Source organism: Notechis scutatus, chromosome 1 (assembly GCF_049901735.1).
Source record: "Notechis scutatus isolate UNSWTSFEM ecotype Mainland chromosome 1, rNotScu1.2, whole genome shotgun sequence".
In the NCBI taxonomy this organism is placed as follows: Eukaryota; Metazoa; Chordata; class Lepidosauria; order Squamata; family Elapidae; genus Notechis; species Notechis scutatus.
In genome coordinates, this window is record NC_142009.1 from 127771440 (window position 1) to 127787480 (window position 16041).

At 38.9% G+C, this 16041-nt stretch overlaps 1 protein-coding gene and 1 long non-coding RNA gene across 2 annotated transcripts in view; one reads left to right on the forward strand and one right to left on the reverse strand.

Moving 5' to 3' along the window:
- The window catches only part of SACK1B (scaffolding CK1 anchoring protein B), a 38954-nt gene extending 29747 nt beyond the window's left edge, over nucleotides 1-9207 (reverse strand). The window contains exon 1 of the mRNA XM_026665244.2: nucleotides 9078-9207. The gene's annotated coding sequence lies outside the window, so the exon portion shown is untranslated. The remainder of the gene's footprint in view (nucleotides 1-9077) is intronic.
- Nucleotides 9208-9365: 158 nt separating this feature from the next.
- LOC148132984 (uncharacterized) lies at nucleotides 9366-13009 on the forward strand. Its single transcript, XR_015745664.1, has 2 exons — nucleotides 9366-9645; nucleotides 11731-13009. It is a non-coding gene; the product is annotated as an uncharacterized LOC148132984 (long non-coding RNA).
- The last annotated feature ends 3032 nt before the right edge of the window (nucleotides 13010-16041 follow it).

Consider the following 16041-nt stretch of genomic DNA (forward strand, 5'->3'; position numbering starts at 1 on the left):
CAGAGAAAGGCAGGGGTCTTCAAACGTGACAGCTTTAAGACTTGTGGACTTGAATTCTGGGAATTGAAGTCCACAAGTCTTAAACTTGCCAAGTTTGAAAACCCTTGCTCTAAGGAACCATTATATGACACAACTTTAAAGAGGTGACTCCTCTCACCACATGCAACTTTGTGGGATAAGCAGCACTAAACAGAGAGAGGCAATCCTATAACCCAGGGGTCCTCAACCACTGGACCGCGGACCGGTACCGGTCCGTGGAGCACTCTGTACCGGGCCGCAAAGAAAAAAATTTAAAAAATGGCGGCTTTCTTCGCCTTTGGTGAATGCTGCTGGGATCGGGATCAAGGACACAAATGAAAGAAGGGGAGGAAGGAAGCAACTGAAGCCTGTCCTGCTCTCTGGCTCAGCAGCTTCGGTTTCCTCCCGCCTCGTTCCTCTCTCAGTCGCTCTCTCGCTGCTCCACCAGCCCAGGAAGAAACTGCTTCAAAGAAGCCGGGGTGGGGTGGCTTTCCTGTCGCCGCAGCTCCTCCGAAGCACCCGTTTACCCCCCCGCCCGCCCCGCGCGCTTCAATTCAGTGCTCTGTTCTGCCTGCCTGCCTGTCTGGTTGTTTGGGAGCAGCTTCAGCTGAGAATAATAACTATTCGCCTCTTTTTATCAGCAAGCTGCTCCGAAGCGAAGGCAGGCAGGCAGGCAGGCAGAACGAGCACTGGGTTGAACTGCCGGGCGGGCGGGGTGGGGTAAACGATAGCTCGGAGGAGCTGCGGCCAGGAAAGCCCCCCTTCTTTGAAGCAGTTTCTTCCTGGGCTGGTGGAGCAGCGAGAGCGACTGAAGAGCGAACGAGCAGACACCAGATGTTACCTAGTCAGGTAATGAACATCTGCAAGCAAACCACCAAACTCGGATTCTCCCCGGTCCTTGAAAAAGTGTTTGTGCTTGAAACTGGTCCCTGGTACAAAAAGGTTGGGGACCACTGCTATAACCTATCTCTATGTCATGTAGAGCTTTGTAGGTGATAAATCAACACCATGAATAGGACCCCGAAACCTAGCAGAAACCAATACAACTCATTGAGTAGTAGTAGTATATAGATGTATGAAAATGCCCCCATTACTATTTGCACCAATGCATTTAAACCAACTGCAACTTCTGGACAGTCTTCAAAAGTAGCTCCATGTAAATTACATTGCAAAAGTCCAATTGGGAATTGACTATGGCATGACTGGCCATGAGTAAAGCTTTCCATTCTAAAGGTGAGTACAACCGGTGCACAAGATGGATTTGTGTGCGAAGATCCACCTGCCCATAAATGTCAAACTGTAGCCATGAAGCCAGGGGGACCTCCAAATGGTACAACAGCTCCAAGTAGGTACAGCCTCACTTAAAATCACATGGGGAGAATCCCCTGATCCATATCTTGGGGGTGTCAAAAACCCACAGCCACTTGGTCTTACTAGAGTTAAGTCTACATCTGTTCTTTGTTATCCAGACTCCTGTCTAGACAATGGGAAAGAACTAAGATAGCATCAGGGGCAGAGATATACAACCATATACATTCCATAGTTGATATTTAACCCAGTGCTGACAAATGACTTCGCCCAAGAGCTTCATGTTAAAATGGTAAGAATGGGAGACATTTGGCAAAGCAGGAGCCTAGTACCACTGATAGGAAGTGGCCCAAGAGAAAGAAGCATTGCAGCACTGTACTTTCCACTTCCAATCCCATGAGCTAATCAAGAAAAATACCATTGTTGTTGGTACAACCAACCAAGCAATTGAAGGCCAAGTAGTATGTACTTCTTCCTCAATCCACTGTACATCATCAAAAAGGGCAACCAATGCAGTTGCAGTGCTATATCCTGGTTTGAAACCTGGGGTCCAAATTTCCACCAAAGCTCTTTAAAACTGCAGCCTTCTCAACAATCTTCTCTAAAAAAAGAAAGGTTGGAGACTGGAGGGATATTCCTGTTGCATTGGATTCAGCAGTGAATTCTTAAAAAGAGGTTGGACCTATTGTTTTAGTCTTCCTTACATACTAGTACTATATACCTTCTTTCATAAGCTACATTAGAGGATTGAACAATAAAATTGACTTTAACCGATTTTCTTTAATGCTTGAGTACCTTCCTTTATACAGTATGTTGAATTGAAAGTTTTATCATTCCTTAACAGAACTGTCTTCTTCAGAAACCCTCAAAAGTTCAATCTCAAGTAAACCGTTAATTGTTTGATAAGTTGGTTACAAATCAGTCAGTATTCAGTTCTTAAATTAGGCTTTCAGATCTGGGCTGCAAACATCAAGATGACAGCAATTATATACAGAAACCCTTATACTCCAAAGTATATTCATCCATATTTTTGTAGTCAACATCTATTACCCCTAACTTAAATCTTTATTTTTTTAAGCAAATATAATTTTGATTTCTTAACAATCTTCTTTAAATATGTAGTTCTAGTAACCCCATGTTAAATATACTTCAAAATTTAGTTATTTCAAAATATAAAAACCTGATCAACGGAATGTTTTTAAAATCCTACTATCCCATTGACTTCCTACAAATCTTAGAAATGTTCACTTTTCAGCTAGCCGTGGGTTCTTAAATGAATCTTGCTTCCCCGTTGACTTTGCTTGTCAGAAGGACACAAAAGGTGAACCCAGGAACCCCAGGATATTGCAATTGTCATATATATGAGTCAGTTGCCAAGAATCTGAGTTTTGATCATGTGCCCATGCAGATGCTACAACAGTTTTAAGTGTAAAAAATGGTCATAAATCATTTTTTTCAATGCTGTTGTAACTTCGAACAGTCATTAAATGAATTATTGTAAGTTGAGGACTACCTGTATCTCTATCATAGACAGTGAGGAAATTTGACTATTGCAAAAACAAAGGGCAGAGGGATCCAAAAAAAGGGAAGATAGATAGCCCATTAGGTGGAAGCAAGAAAAAGGAACACCAATGTTTGATTTCTATAGGTGCTAGAATTATTTCACAGAGTTCCATAACTTTTCTTCAGTAAGAGTTTCTGGATTTGTTGTCTTCTTGGCGCCAATTCTACTTGCTAGGTGGAGCCTAACAGCCTTCTTACCTAATGAACAAACGCCATCGAGCTATAAGGTATATAGTGAACTGTTGTCCTTTCTTGATGCCTGGAGGCTGTGGGAGTCTGGATAAGGAACAACAGGTTTCAGCTGAACCCTGGCAAGACTGAATGGGTCTTTGAGTCTTGAACCTTCTGTATATGAGGTTCACCATCTTCAGTTCCGAACGGAGGTACATTGTCCCAAAGAGGTATGTTTCGAACTCTGGGAGTCTTCTGGACTCTCAATTTCTGCTCAAAGAGCAGGGAGCAGTTGTAGCCAGGACAGCCTTTGCACAGCTTCATGCTATATATCAATATACCTCTTTCTGGACCTGGAGGCTTTACTCTCAGTCACTCATGCCCTAGTCACTTCCCAAATGGACTACTGTAATACACTCTACATGTGACTACCTTGAAGATATCCAGAAGATTCAGTTGTACAAAATGGTTCAGGCAGTTATTTGTGCCCCCCAAATGGCACATATGTATCTGCTCTGTGAGCTGCAATGGTTACCAGTTGGTTTGGGGTCCAATACAGGGTGCTATATTTGACATTTAAAGACTTACATAGATGGAGTTAGAATATCTGAGGGACCTCACCCCAATTATATTGAACTTTCCCATCCAACAGGTCCAACAGACAAGGCATACTGACAGTCCCATAAGCCACAGAGCTTCATTTGGCAGGACCAAGAGGAGAACCTTTTTCTTTTATGGCACCCTTTTGGAATATCATTCTTGCAAGGTGAAGATGGCCTCAGCCGATAGCCTTGCCAAAGGCCTTCAAAGTTTAGCTTTGTCAGGGTGTCTGGGGATCCCATGGAAGTGTGGAGTTCATTAAATAGTTGGTATAAATTGGATTCTATTCTTCTCTGTCTTTTGTTATTATAGTGTTTATTTTTTCTGTTTTAATGTATAAGTTATGCTGTTTTAATTGTCCATGTTGCACATAATCACATGCATGTAAGACAGGAAGATATAAAAACTCAATATTTTTTTCTAGAGCAAAATGATCACTAATAAAGTTCTAAAATACTTCAGATTTGATCCCAAACAAATGCTATCTACTGTGCAAGGATATGAACAAGTCACACCTCTTTAAAGTAAATGCATATTTTTCCTGGATTACTGGGCAGCTGCATACTCCTAAAAAAAAAAAATCCTAAGAAAACAGAAAAATTCTAAAAAAAGATTTACTTTAAAGATTGCAGCAAACAGTTGCTGTGTTCCCATTTCTGTATGCTCCCAATTACCTTTTTGGAATTCAAGTTACACTAATGAACAAACCTAATTACTAATAGGTGGTTTTCATAACTGTGACATTTAAGCACTATGACAATATATACTTTTTAATTTCAAATTTATATCTTTGGCATGCTTAAGGCAGCTACCGTAACAGATATCATTATTATGAGTTAAGGCAATTAAAATCCAATTAAAGCAACTAGAATTATTAATTCTCAGTCACTTCAAGACCTTAAAGTATAGGTAGTCCTCAACTAATGACTGTAATGGAGCATAAAATTTCCACTGCAACTCATGCAGTCATAAGATGTGGCACCCATATGACTGACACAATTTTACCAACTTTTTTTTTTTCAATGGTTGTTACGCAAATGAGATGAACGAGTCATTAAATGAGTCTGCGTATTGCTATGGGCATTTTTTTTATGGAAACTGCTGGAAAAGCAAAAAAAAAAAAAAGTTATAAATCGCATCATATGAAGAATGCTGCAAATGGCTGTAGAAATGTGGTGATACGGTATAACCACAGAGGTTCACCACCATCATAACTCTGGAATTAGGTCGTAAGTATCTTTTGGGAGTGTCTAATGTAACTTCAAACAATTGCCAAGCAACTGGTTGTTAAGCAAGGACTACCTGTTTGCATAAACAGGTAAGTGGCAGATTTGGTAAAAGAGATTCTAATAAACCTCAACAAGGGCTTTCAAGAATTCCTTTAACCTAAACCTTAACTCACATATAGAAAAGTTACTTGAAGACAATTTGTAAAGATGCCATGATAAATGAAACTCCATCTGTTAATCTGGCTCTCATATTATGATTTCAAGATTTTCTGCTTATCTTTTAAATATGAATACAAGTGAATTAGTTGAAATTGAATTTTAAAAAGTGTGTGATAGTGCATATCACATTGCTTTAATCAATGTAACAATAGTTAGGAGTGTAGTTTCTGTGAATAATTTGAAAAGGAAATTTCTATATTTTTATATCTCAGAATATCAGTATCTTATTAATGTTAATAGGTTAATACCCTAACCCTACCATGTTGTATGTTGGACTCTCCATGAAGATCATTAAGAGCTCCAGCTAGTACTGAATTCACCAAGGACTTGAAAGTAAGATGGGCAGCATGCACAAAATATTTGGCTTGGTCTTCAAACAACAGCTGCTAGGCAGGATTTAAAACTGATCTTCAAAGCTTTCGAGATGAAATCTGTAAGACTACATTGTAAATGACCAAAACCTGGCAGCTGAAAAAATATTTGTAACAGAATTGCAGAGATATACTGGCTAATGAAAACACTTTATCCTACCTGTGACAAAAACTTTTTGGGTAGTTTTAGGCAATTTATAATACAATTTCTCATCCTAAGCTATTCTTTACATTGAACCTCTACCAATATTACAATAATTGTTTATGGATGACATGTTTAAATGAATGCAAATTTCCCAGAAAATTTTTTCCCTTTCATGATTCATTACAATTAAAGATTTCTGTTCTATAAAGATCTACTGTGTATGGCCTTTGCTGGTGATTACTGTATCTTGCTTTGCAATGTGCAATAATTAATCCTGTCATTTATCTTCATCACCTCCACCCTTCATGAATATATTACTTCAATTAATGGGTGTGAAGCTGGGAGTTTGGCAAAGCAGTTCCACATACACAGACACACAAACACATATCCTTTTACTTACAGTTATAGCTATTTTAGGCCCTTGGATCCGTTACATCAAAAAAGTTGCAACATAATAAAGAAAAATTCTCTTAATTTCTTGTAATTTTGGCTATGGAATACCAATCTTTAATTAATTAAACTTTTGCTAGGGTGCAATTTAATCTTGTTGGTATTTTTCCAATGTACCTCAATAAAAGCACTGCTTTCAATACAACATATTAACATTTCTGCCTCAAACAGATTAATAACTTTTGCTAAAACAAGCAAATTGTAAAAAGCCTGATACCCATTGTGCTAGAATTTGTTGTTCTATTTTTTCATCCTTTTTCCAAAATATACTTTTTATGCTGTTTGCCATGGGGGAAAAAAAGAAACATGCAAACTTCAGAGCTGGTGTATTTCTCTTCATCCCCATATTAGAACTGTAAAAAATGCAGTTTGGGATCTACTTCCAATCCCATTTTAGTATATCAGTAGAACAGCACTAGCTGTGGTGCATCTTGTACCTTAGCAAGATCTCCATTGGTTAAACAAATGCTATATCTCATGATTTCTGGGAGATTTTTCTGAGGATTATGGGATTGCAGCTTTTAGCTGCTTTGAGTTACGTGAACCCATTTTGATGATTAGCGCAATATAAAATCCTTACACGTGAATAAAACAGACTATTTTATTGTGGATTATGACATTAAATATCCTGTTCCAAGGGTACTTAGCAGAAGACTTCCTGTAGAGATTTATGAGATAGTCTTCATGAAGATTTGGTTTTCCTTGACTCTCTTGGGTGTAAGAGGGAGAGAAAATCAAAATCTATCAAGTTTTCAGGATTCTGTTATTACAGTATAGCCTTATATCAAGAGTTCTAGTATTTCTTACAGTATCTGACCTGGTCTACACCTGGAAGGACTGACACTATCCACCTTTGAGATATTAAGGTTCTTGTCCAGTCCATTTGTTTCTAATGAAGCTTTACTTAACTGCAGTCCATAACAGATCTCTTCTTGTTTCCCGTAATTTTTGTGCTTTATATACACATATACTTTTAGATGATTACTGCCACATATAAATCTTACAGATGAATACAATAGAATGGTATTATTAACTTGGCTCTAAGGGAGCAGAAGACTACATCATCATGGGGAAGATATTTGAGATAGAGTAAAAAAAATTGTCTACTTTCCTCATCCGTCTACAATATTCTAAATTGTGAAGGACTCAATGGGGGAAGACATCTTTTTTTTTTATCCTGAGTTTTCTTCCCTAAAGTAGTGAATATGCTGCTTGAGATTTAAAAAAGTCATTTGATCCATTTATTCCCTTCATAATCTTTAAGGGATGGTTCAGCTTCACACAGTATAACTTTCTAGGTTATGTCATTTAAAGGTATGTAAATAAAACAGCTACATATGACACAAGAATAAAAAGCAATTTCTAGAAATGTTAATGCAAATTGCCCCAAATGTATAAAAGATAGAATAAAAATATAATTATCATCTTGTGCAGCCCAACTTGTCGGGGTTCTACACTTACCACCCAAACTCATCAACTTAACTTGCAAGCCTTCCTAGCACGTCCCAAAAGTAAAATAATGTTTATCATAAATTGAAATATCTCATCCTACCATGAAATGATTTTAAAATAATGGTTTTTAAATGATGGATTTTTAAAATAGTGCAGTATTGGGATCATATTCATTGCCTAGATTTCTATCCACTTTAATATTTTCATGTTTTAACTTTAATGTCTGATGTTTTAATGCTTTGATTCTGTAATTGTTTTATTCTGTTATCTATGGTATTTGCAAACCAGAGTCGCTAGATAGAGATGGGCAGCATACGAATTTAATAAATAAAAACCTGCTTTTCATATGTGAGGCACAGTGGCAGAAGCATGATTCAAATCTTACTGTACTCCTATCACGTGATGAGTAATTTCAAAAGCAAAGGAAGCACAACTGAAAAGTGCTACATCGTCCCATTTAGATGTCTCCCTCATCTTCTTTAGATGGCATTAATTTTCCTCAGTCAGACTTGGATGGGGTGGGAAGGGCCGCACGAAGAGAAAAAGCTTTAAAAACTCTCCCTTCCCCATGTGAAACTAGGAGGAAAACCTTAAAGTCTTGCTGTCGTCGAAGGTAAACCAGCCTTCAAGTTAATTCCTTCAAAGTTGCATCTTCGCATTCGAAACACAGCCAAGTTTTGTTTTGGTTTTTTTGTTTAAATAAAAAGCAATTCAAACATCACAAAGCGGCCCGAAAATCTCCTCAGGAAAAATAACAGAAGTCTTTGGAAACGTCAATCCTCAACTTCTTTTATCTGCTTCCCCCCCTCAACCGTTCGTGGGAGGCGAAGAAAGCGGCGACCAGATTCGGGCTAAACTTAACACTCGCGGTTGCTTTTGCTCAGGGAGCCTTCCAATCACACAAAAGCTTCGGCCGGTTTATTTGGCCTCTTTAAGGGCCCCGCGTCGCCTTCCTTCTTTCCTTTCGCTCGCTTAAAACTCTTAAGCTGCGGAACCATTTTCCCTCTCCCTCACCTAAAGTTTACCACGTTATGGAGTGATTTTGAAGCACACCATCCCCGCCTTTCACGCCAGCAAAGCTCCCCCCACGCTCAGGACAGCCTCAAATCACCCCCATATTATTCATTCCTCGCCTCTTGTTCTTTCCAAGCTAGGACAGAGCCCTCCTCCCCTTTATTTACACCCCCCCCCTTTTAAACCCCAAACTCTAAATACAATTGTATTGTATTTTTATGTATTTTTCTTTCTCCCTCCATCTCTGGTTTGGCCGAGCCTGGCAATCGCAGCCGTCCACCTTTCCGTCCTTAGAAGAGACGGAGGGTATACGTGCGGGGAAAAAACCTCCCCCCAGCCCTTCTCCACGACGCAGAGCTTAGAAAGAAAGCCACCCGCAACAACAACATCACAAAAGGGTGTCGGCTGGGGCTCGTGTAAGGCGGGAAGTCCCTCGGCCGGCCGAAAGCCTCCCACCCCGCATATCCCCGAAGTGCGGGGCAAAGCGAGGGAAAGCTGGCGGGACGGGGCCTCCTCACCCCCACCCTCGAAACTTACTTCGCTGAGTCCCGGCGAGCGAGGATCCCCCCCGAGCTTTCCCCGCCACTCGACTGCTATAAACCGCCCTGGTCTGTTGGGAAAAAGTGCTGAGAGCTTCAAGTCGGGACGCTGTTCCGTTTTCCTCCCAGGTATTTCCCGCCCTTCCCTCTCTTGGGAGCGATTGTGGGCAGGGACGGGCGTGGAAACGAGTTCCAGCACGTTGGGGAAAAGGGTTACACATCAAACCCTGCCCTGACGGCTGCCGCCGAAAGAGCGGAGCAGGATCCTGTTTGAAGTTTGAACCTGAAAGACCCAGCCCTTCCCTTCCCTTCCTCGGACGAAATAACGACATGTCCCGTTGTGCCGCTGCAAAACAAAAAACGCCGCGACTTCTGCTCCTGTTTCGGAGCGGCAGTCGCTCGGGATGGACATGGGAAACGGGAAGCCCCGCACTTCGCCTCGGCGACGGGAAAGTTACAATCGGAGAGAGCAAGTAAACTTAACTCCAGACAGCGTGTAAGCAACCTCTTCGTTACTCATCAGAAAGCACCCCGGGGAATTCTGAATGAACATTAACTGCTGGGTGGTGAGTAAGGAAATAGAAAGACAAACCTCGATTTAAATGAAGAATGAATGATTGCGCTCATTTAACGGTCGAATTAAATAAGAGCTGGGGCCGGGGGGTGGGGGGAAGAAAGGTGGGGGAAGGTCTAAATGTTTTTTTAAAAGTTGATCTTACTTTTTGCATGATTCTTTTTTTTAAAATAACATGAATGAGCAGTAACATCACAAATCCGACTCTTTTTATAGGTAGTCTTCTACTTACAGCAATTAGTTTAAGTGATCAAAGTTACAGCGGTGCTGAAAAAAAGGGACTTGTGGCTGTTTTTCGGGCTTACAACCTTTGCAGGATCCTCAGAGTCATGTCATCAAAGTTCAACTGCTTGGCAACTAACTTGTTATTTATGATAATTGCAGTGTCCAGAAGTGATGTGAACACTTTTTATAACCTTCTGATAAGCAAAGTCAATGGGGAAGCTGTGTTACTGACTTAACAACTGCCACAGTTCACTTCAAACAGTGGCAAGGAGAGTTGTAAAATGGGGGAAAACTCACTTAACAACTGGTCTCACTTAGCAATGGAAATTTTGGGCTCAGTTGTGGTTGTAAGTTGAGGACTCCTGTATCCCAACTATCATAATTAGATTTAGGAATTTAATCAGCACCATCAGTTGTCCATACAATACCACAGCATAATAGCATTGATTCAAGACCTGGATTCACAATTGATTCTCTAGCAAAGATTCAAATAGCATAGTGAAGGAGGAGTAACAGACTAATGCATAGGTAGTGAGTAAAACACAATTGGATAACTTCACATTACATTCTAATCTAAATAATCCAAACCATCAGGATTTAGCATTTCCTGTGAACCTGCATAGATTATTATGCAGATAGATTATTATTATTCTACAGAGGAATTATTGAGTCTTATCATCTGCACCTCTATAACTGTCTGGTTTGGTTCTGCAACCCAACAGGACAGACACAGACTTCAGAGGATAATTAGGACTGCAGAAAAAACAATTACTACCCACCTGCCTTCAACCGAGCACCTGTATGCTGCACGAGTCAAAAAGAGGTCTGTGAAAATATTTACAGACCCCTCACATCCCAAACATAAACTATTTCAACTCCTTCCCTCAAAACGACGCTATAGAGCACTGCACACCAGAACAACTAGACACAAGAACAGTTTTTCCCCCCCGAAAGCCATCACTCTGCTAAACAAATAATTCCCTCAACACTGTTCAACTATTTACAAAGTCTGCACTACTATTACTGTTAATCTTCTCATCACTCCTTATCACCTATCCCCTCCCACTTGTGATTTTAGGACTGTAACTTTGTCGCTTGTATCCTTACGATGTATATTGACTGTTTCCTAGTATGATTTGATTGTTGATTGTACCCTATGACTATCATTAAGTGTTGTACATTATGATTCTTGATTCTTAACAAATGTATCTTTTCTTTATGTATACTAAGAGTATTTACACCAAGAAAAATTCCTTGTGTGTCCAATCACACTTGGCCAATAAAAGTATTCTATTCTATTCTATTCTATTCTATTCCCACAGTTTGTTTCAAAAATAATATACTTCATATTAGGATCTTTGTAAATCCATAAGGATCCATTTAGATCTGATCATCACATTGTAATGGTATCCTCCCCAATCATGTTTATAGTTTTATCTATGGCCACAAATGTGATCAGTGATTGTTTGTGGTTTTAGATGGATCTCTAATTTAGAGACTGAGAAAAAGACGGAGGATGAAGTTCCTGCCTTCTCTTACTTGTTCACCTGCACCTGACCTAACAGAAGAGAAAGAGATATTAAGAGATCCATTCTACCTTATTTCTATAAGTCTGTACTGAGAGGAAAATAAGACAAGACTGACGGTTGTAATGTTTAGTCTCGTTTTACTCATCCTATAAAATAAGAAAGAAAGGCAGGGCTCAAATTTCTTCTGAAGCCACTATTTGTTTTAACCTTGGTTAGCTGAACAAGTCATAAGCTGGTGTTCACAATTCATGCTTAGCTGAAACCAAGCAGAGCACTTACAGTTTATTATGATCTATAAATCCAATTATTTTCTCTTTTGGCAGATTAGAATTAAGCACACTTCTCAGTACTACTCGGACTAGAGATGAATGCAGTAGAGGCCAATCTGCTCCTGAGAATTAAACAAGAACTGATTAGCAGCAAAGACCTGGTTGTGATGCTGAACCCAGTCTAAACTGCCACTGTGCTCACAAGAAGAAGCAACCAAGCTACTTTCTTGTGGATAAGAAATATTTGGGATGAAGAGGTTGTGACTGATGACATGAGCAAGTTATTAGTGTCGAAAGAGTAAATTTTAATTCCATGTTTTGCCATGGGGATAGGATTAATGGGAAAATGGGTGTTTTAAGTGCAAGGCATGTGTGCCCTTTATTTATACGAATGCCATGTAAAATAAATAACGATGTTGCTCAATTTTGGTAACAATCCATTGTAATGATGTTCTGGGTGAGAATAAATTGGGTACCTGGCCATCCTGTAAAGGATCAACTTTTGGGTTTGTTTTTTTTTGTTTCCTGTTTCAAAGAAACAGGAAATATTGGAATGACACAGTAATGTCAACGTAATTTACAGAGCCAATACTTTCCTCAAAGATCTGTGGTATTTACATAAAGAACGTGTGTTAAGTTTCTCAGAGGTTTAATACATAAAGTCTATATATGTTGATTTTGTATTTTTTTTTTAATTTACAAGGATGTCATGAATTTATCTTGTTAGATTGTTATGGTATATTAAGAATTTAATTTTAAAACTAGACAACTGTTACCTTTTATCTCAGAGATATTTCTTTACCAGATTCCTCAGTGCTTTCAACAAAGGCAGAGCTTCTAATGTACCTGAAAAAAATCTAAAAATATTCAAATCTAAAGATATTCAAAGACATATTTGCCTTGAAAGTAGCCTGTGTTGAACTGTATAGCACAGTCAGACATCAGGAGTTGACCACAGGAAATGTTTTATGACATTTGGTATTATCACAAAACGCTGTATGATAATTTTTATGCAATAAAATGTTTTACAAAATTTGCCAAATTTCAATTCCACAGGAGTCATGGGTTCCAGATGTATTCTATGTGTTAACCCAGGGCTGTCAAACTCACGGGCCGTGGGCCGGATGCAACATGCACTGGCCACGCCCAGTTTAGCAAAGGGGAAAAAGTCATGACAGGTCACGTGACGACACCGTGATCTGCCCTATAATGCACCATTTTGTCCAGGTTAAGGTTAAGACATGAGAGGTTTAATAGCATGTAGATATATTTTAAAATATAAATATATTTTATTTATTTTTTCATAAATAAATATTTTGCATTGTTTTTGTTGTATGTGTTGAGTCCAGTTTGATTCCTCTTGATTTTATGCACAAATCGATGTTGTTTTCTTGTCAAAGGACAGAAATGATTTGCTGTTGTCTTCTGGAAGATGCTTTTTGTTTACTTCCCAGTCTACGCTTATAGCTTTGAGAAAACAAAGACAATCAGTCTCACACATGCATGGTGTAAGTTATTTATTTAGTTTACAGTTCTTATAATCCACTCAATCAAAAAGTGGGTGGGGTTGCAGTATGTTAAACTATAAAAATAACAATAGCAACAAATTATAACATAATAATAATCCAGGTACCAGTAGTATTAAATTAGTTATTCCAATCAGCTTCCTTCAAAATGGATGCCAATAAACCAAAATTGAAGACCCTGTGAAATAAAATTATCTTTAAAGTTGTAAAAGCCATGGAGAAGTCAGCTTCAAATGTGTAAGCTAAGCCGACATTGACAATTGCTGCTATAAGTTAAAAGTTAACTGGATACAGGACAAACACAATGTCAAAAGATGCCTTCAGAAATAGATAATAGGGAGATAAGTTGTTAAGAGCCAAAAGACATGGAAAAAGCCCCCATCAAAAGATAACAAAGGAAGCTGGGTACAAAGTCCAAGGAAACCTTAATGTTACTGACAGTTGCCAAATTTACAAATCACTAAAACAAGGAAATAGGGATAAAAAGGGGCATCCCAGTTTTTTGAATAGTTCTGAATATGGATTTGGTGGCTCCTGTTCCTCTGGTTAGTGCCTGGCCAACCTAGTTGGATAGCATTTGGGTAAGTGGGGTGTGAATAAGAAAAAGTGAATGTGGCAATGATTGTATACAGTACTTTAAATCAGCGGTCACCAACCGGTGGGCCGTGAGAAAATTTTGGTTGGCTGCAGAGAAATCTCACCCCCAGAGCACCCCCCCAAAACAATTAATCCAGGCTGCACAGAAACACAACGCTGCGCCGGCCCATGACCTGCGGGAACCCTCCACGCCCACTCACTCCTTACCTGGCAAACTTGCCTGCTAAATTGCTATTTTTCCTTTTTCTGACCATCATTTGTTCTGCTGTGCTGGGAGATTTAGATTAGCTAGGAAGCTGGAAATGGTTGGATTTCTTGCTTTCTAGCTAGTCTTTAGATCTTCAGCTCTGGTTTTAAGCACAACCGAACCTCTCTTATGACTGAAATTTCTATTATTCAATGCAGACTCACGGCAAGCAAATTTTATGTGACAGACTCAGGTAGCCGATGGCAGATAGATCATTGAATGGTTCGGTGAGCAACTCAATCTGCCTGCCTGCTTTGCCAGATTTTGGGTAAAAGTTGCTCTTTTTTTTTATAAAAAATTCAAAATTATTACATACATGGTGTGTTGTGAGTTAATTTTGTGAGTTTGCTTGCTAGCAAATTTTATGAGTGCTTGCAAGCAAATTTTATGTGACAGACTGAGCTAGCCAATGGCAGATAGATAGATTTCTGAACGAATCTGTGATTCTGTGAGCAACTCAATCTGCCTGCCTGCTTTGACTGATTTTGGGTAAAAATTGCTTTTATATATATAAAAAATCAATATTTATATAAATATTTATAATATTTACATGCAAGCCATGCCCAGCCAGTCACATGACAACCAAGCCACAGAACTGCCATGCCCACAGAACTGGTTAGTGGTCCCTGGGATTTAAAATTATGAGTTTGGTGGTCCCTGAGGTCCAAAAGGTTGGCGACCCCTGCTTTAAATCAACAAAGCTTTGCTATAGCTTTAAATTCAGAGAGTCTCTGTGTATTCCAGTAACACTGATTGACTCCATGCTTGGTTGAAAGTGATTTGTGAGAATTACCAATTATTTTCTCTGTGATCTGCACACCTTGACAGAGTAGATGATTGGAGCAATTGATTTATAAATGGAGTATTATAACAGACCCAGAGAAGACTTGTTCAAGAAAGGACAACAGAGTATTAGTCTCTTCGCTGCCTTGCCTTTTGTGATCATATGCTTCTACCACAAAACAAAACAAAACACTATAATTATGTTCTGGGATGAGCTTGGGTTCTTTTTTAAAGGAGAAATGTATCAATTCCAGTCATCAAAAGAATGTTATGGATGTATGGCTATGGACATAAATAATGGATAATGGTGATACAAGGGAAATGGAACTACGGCAAATATTTCATTCGGGGTGTTTTTTTTTAAAAAAAAACCTGATCTGGTTGAAAAGTTTTGTTGAAGACACAGCCATCCATGTAAGGGATGCTAAAAAGTGCCTCCTGCTATTGCAAGGTAAAATCTGACCTTTCATATGTGTATCACAATATGTATGTGAAATATGTAAGTATGTGAACTATTTGAACTATGCATAATACAGAGTTTGCATTCTAACACAATGCATGTTAACTCATTTTGATGAAATTTTAGTTTGCTTCAGACATTTCTAGTTGAATGCAGTATGTTCTGATGAAGAATGATTTTCTAAGGACCAACCTGATTTTTATGGAAAGAAGAATATTTGATCTATGACAATCAAACTTAAGTCATCTCTTAGATTAATTAAATAAAATTAAGCTTTAGTATATTCAGTGGCAATTACGGGGAATGATGCAGTGGTTAAGAGGACAGAAGCAGAATACATTCTCATTCCTGACTGTCTAAGGAAGCTTCCAGTAAATTCATTGAATATCTTTAATACGCATAAAAGTTAAAAATGTGTATTATGGAGATAGCTATTGAGGTGCAGAAATTGCTCTCAAGTATTTCCATTTTAAAATTGGTTTCTGAAACATCTGTGTCCCAAGGTCGTGTGATCCCCTTTTGCCACCTTTTGACAAGAAACCAGATTCACTTAACAACCGTGTTACTGAATTACCAACTGTGGTGATTCATTTAAACAACTGTGGCAAGAAAAGTTGGTAAAATGGGGCAAAACTCACTTAACAGAAATTTTGGGCTCAGTTCCCAAGGCAAAGAAAGCAGCAGAAGCAGCAGAAGTCTTACTTTCCCCCAAAAATTTTTTGCCAGAAATGAGTCTTTCTGAGACTTGTCGT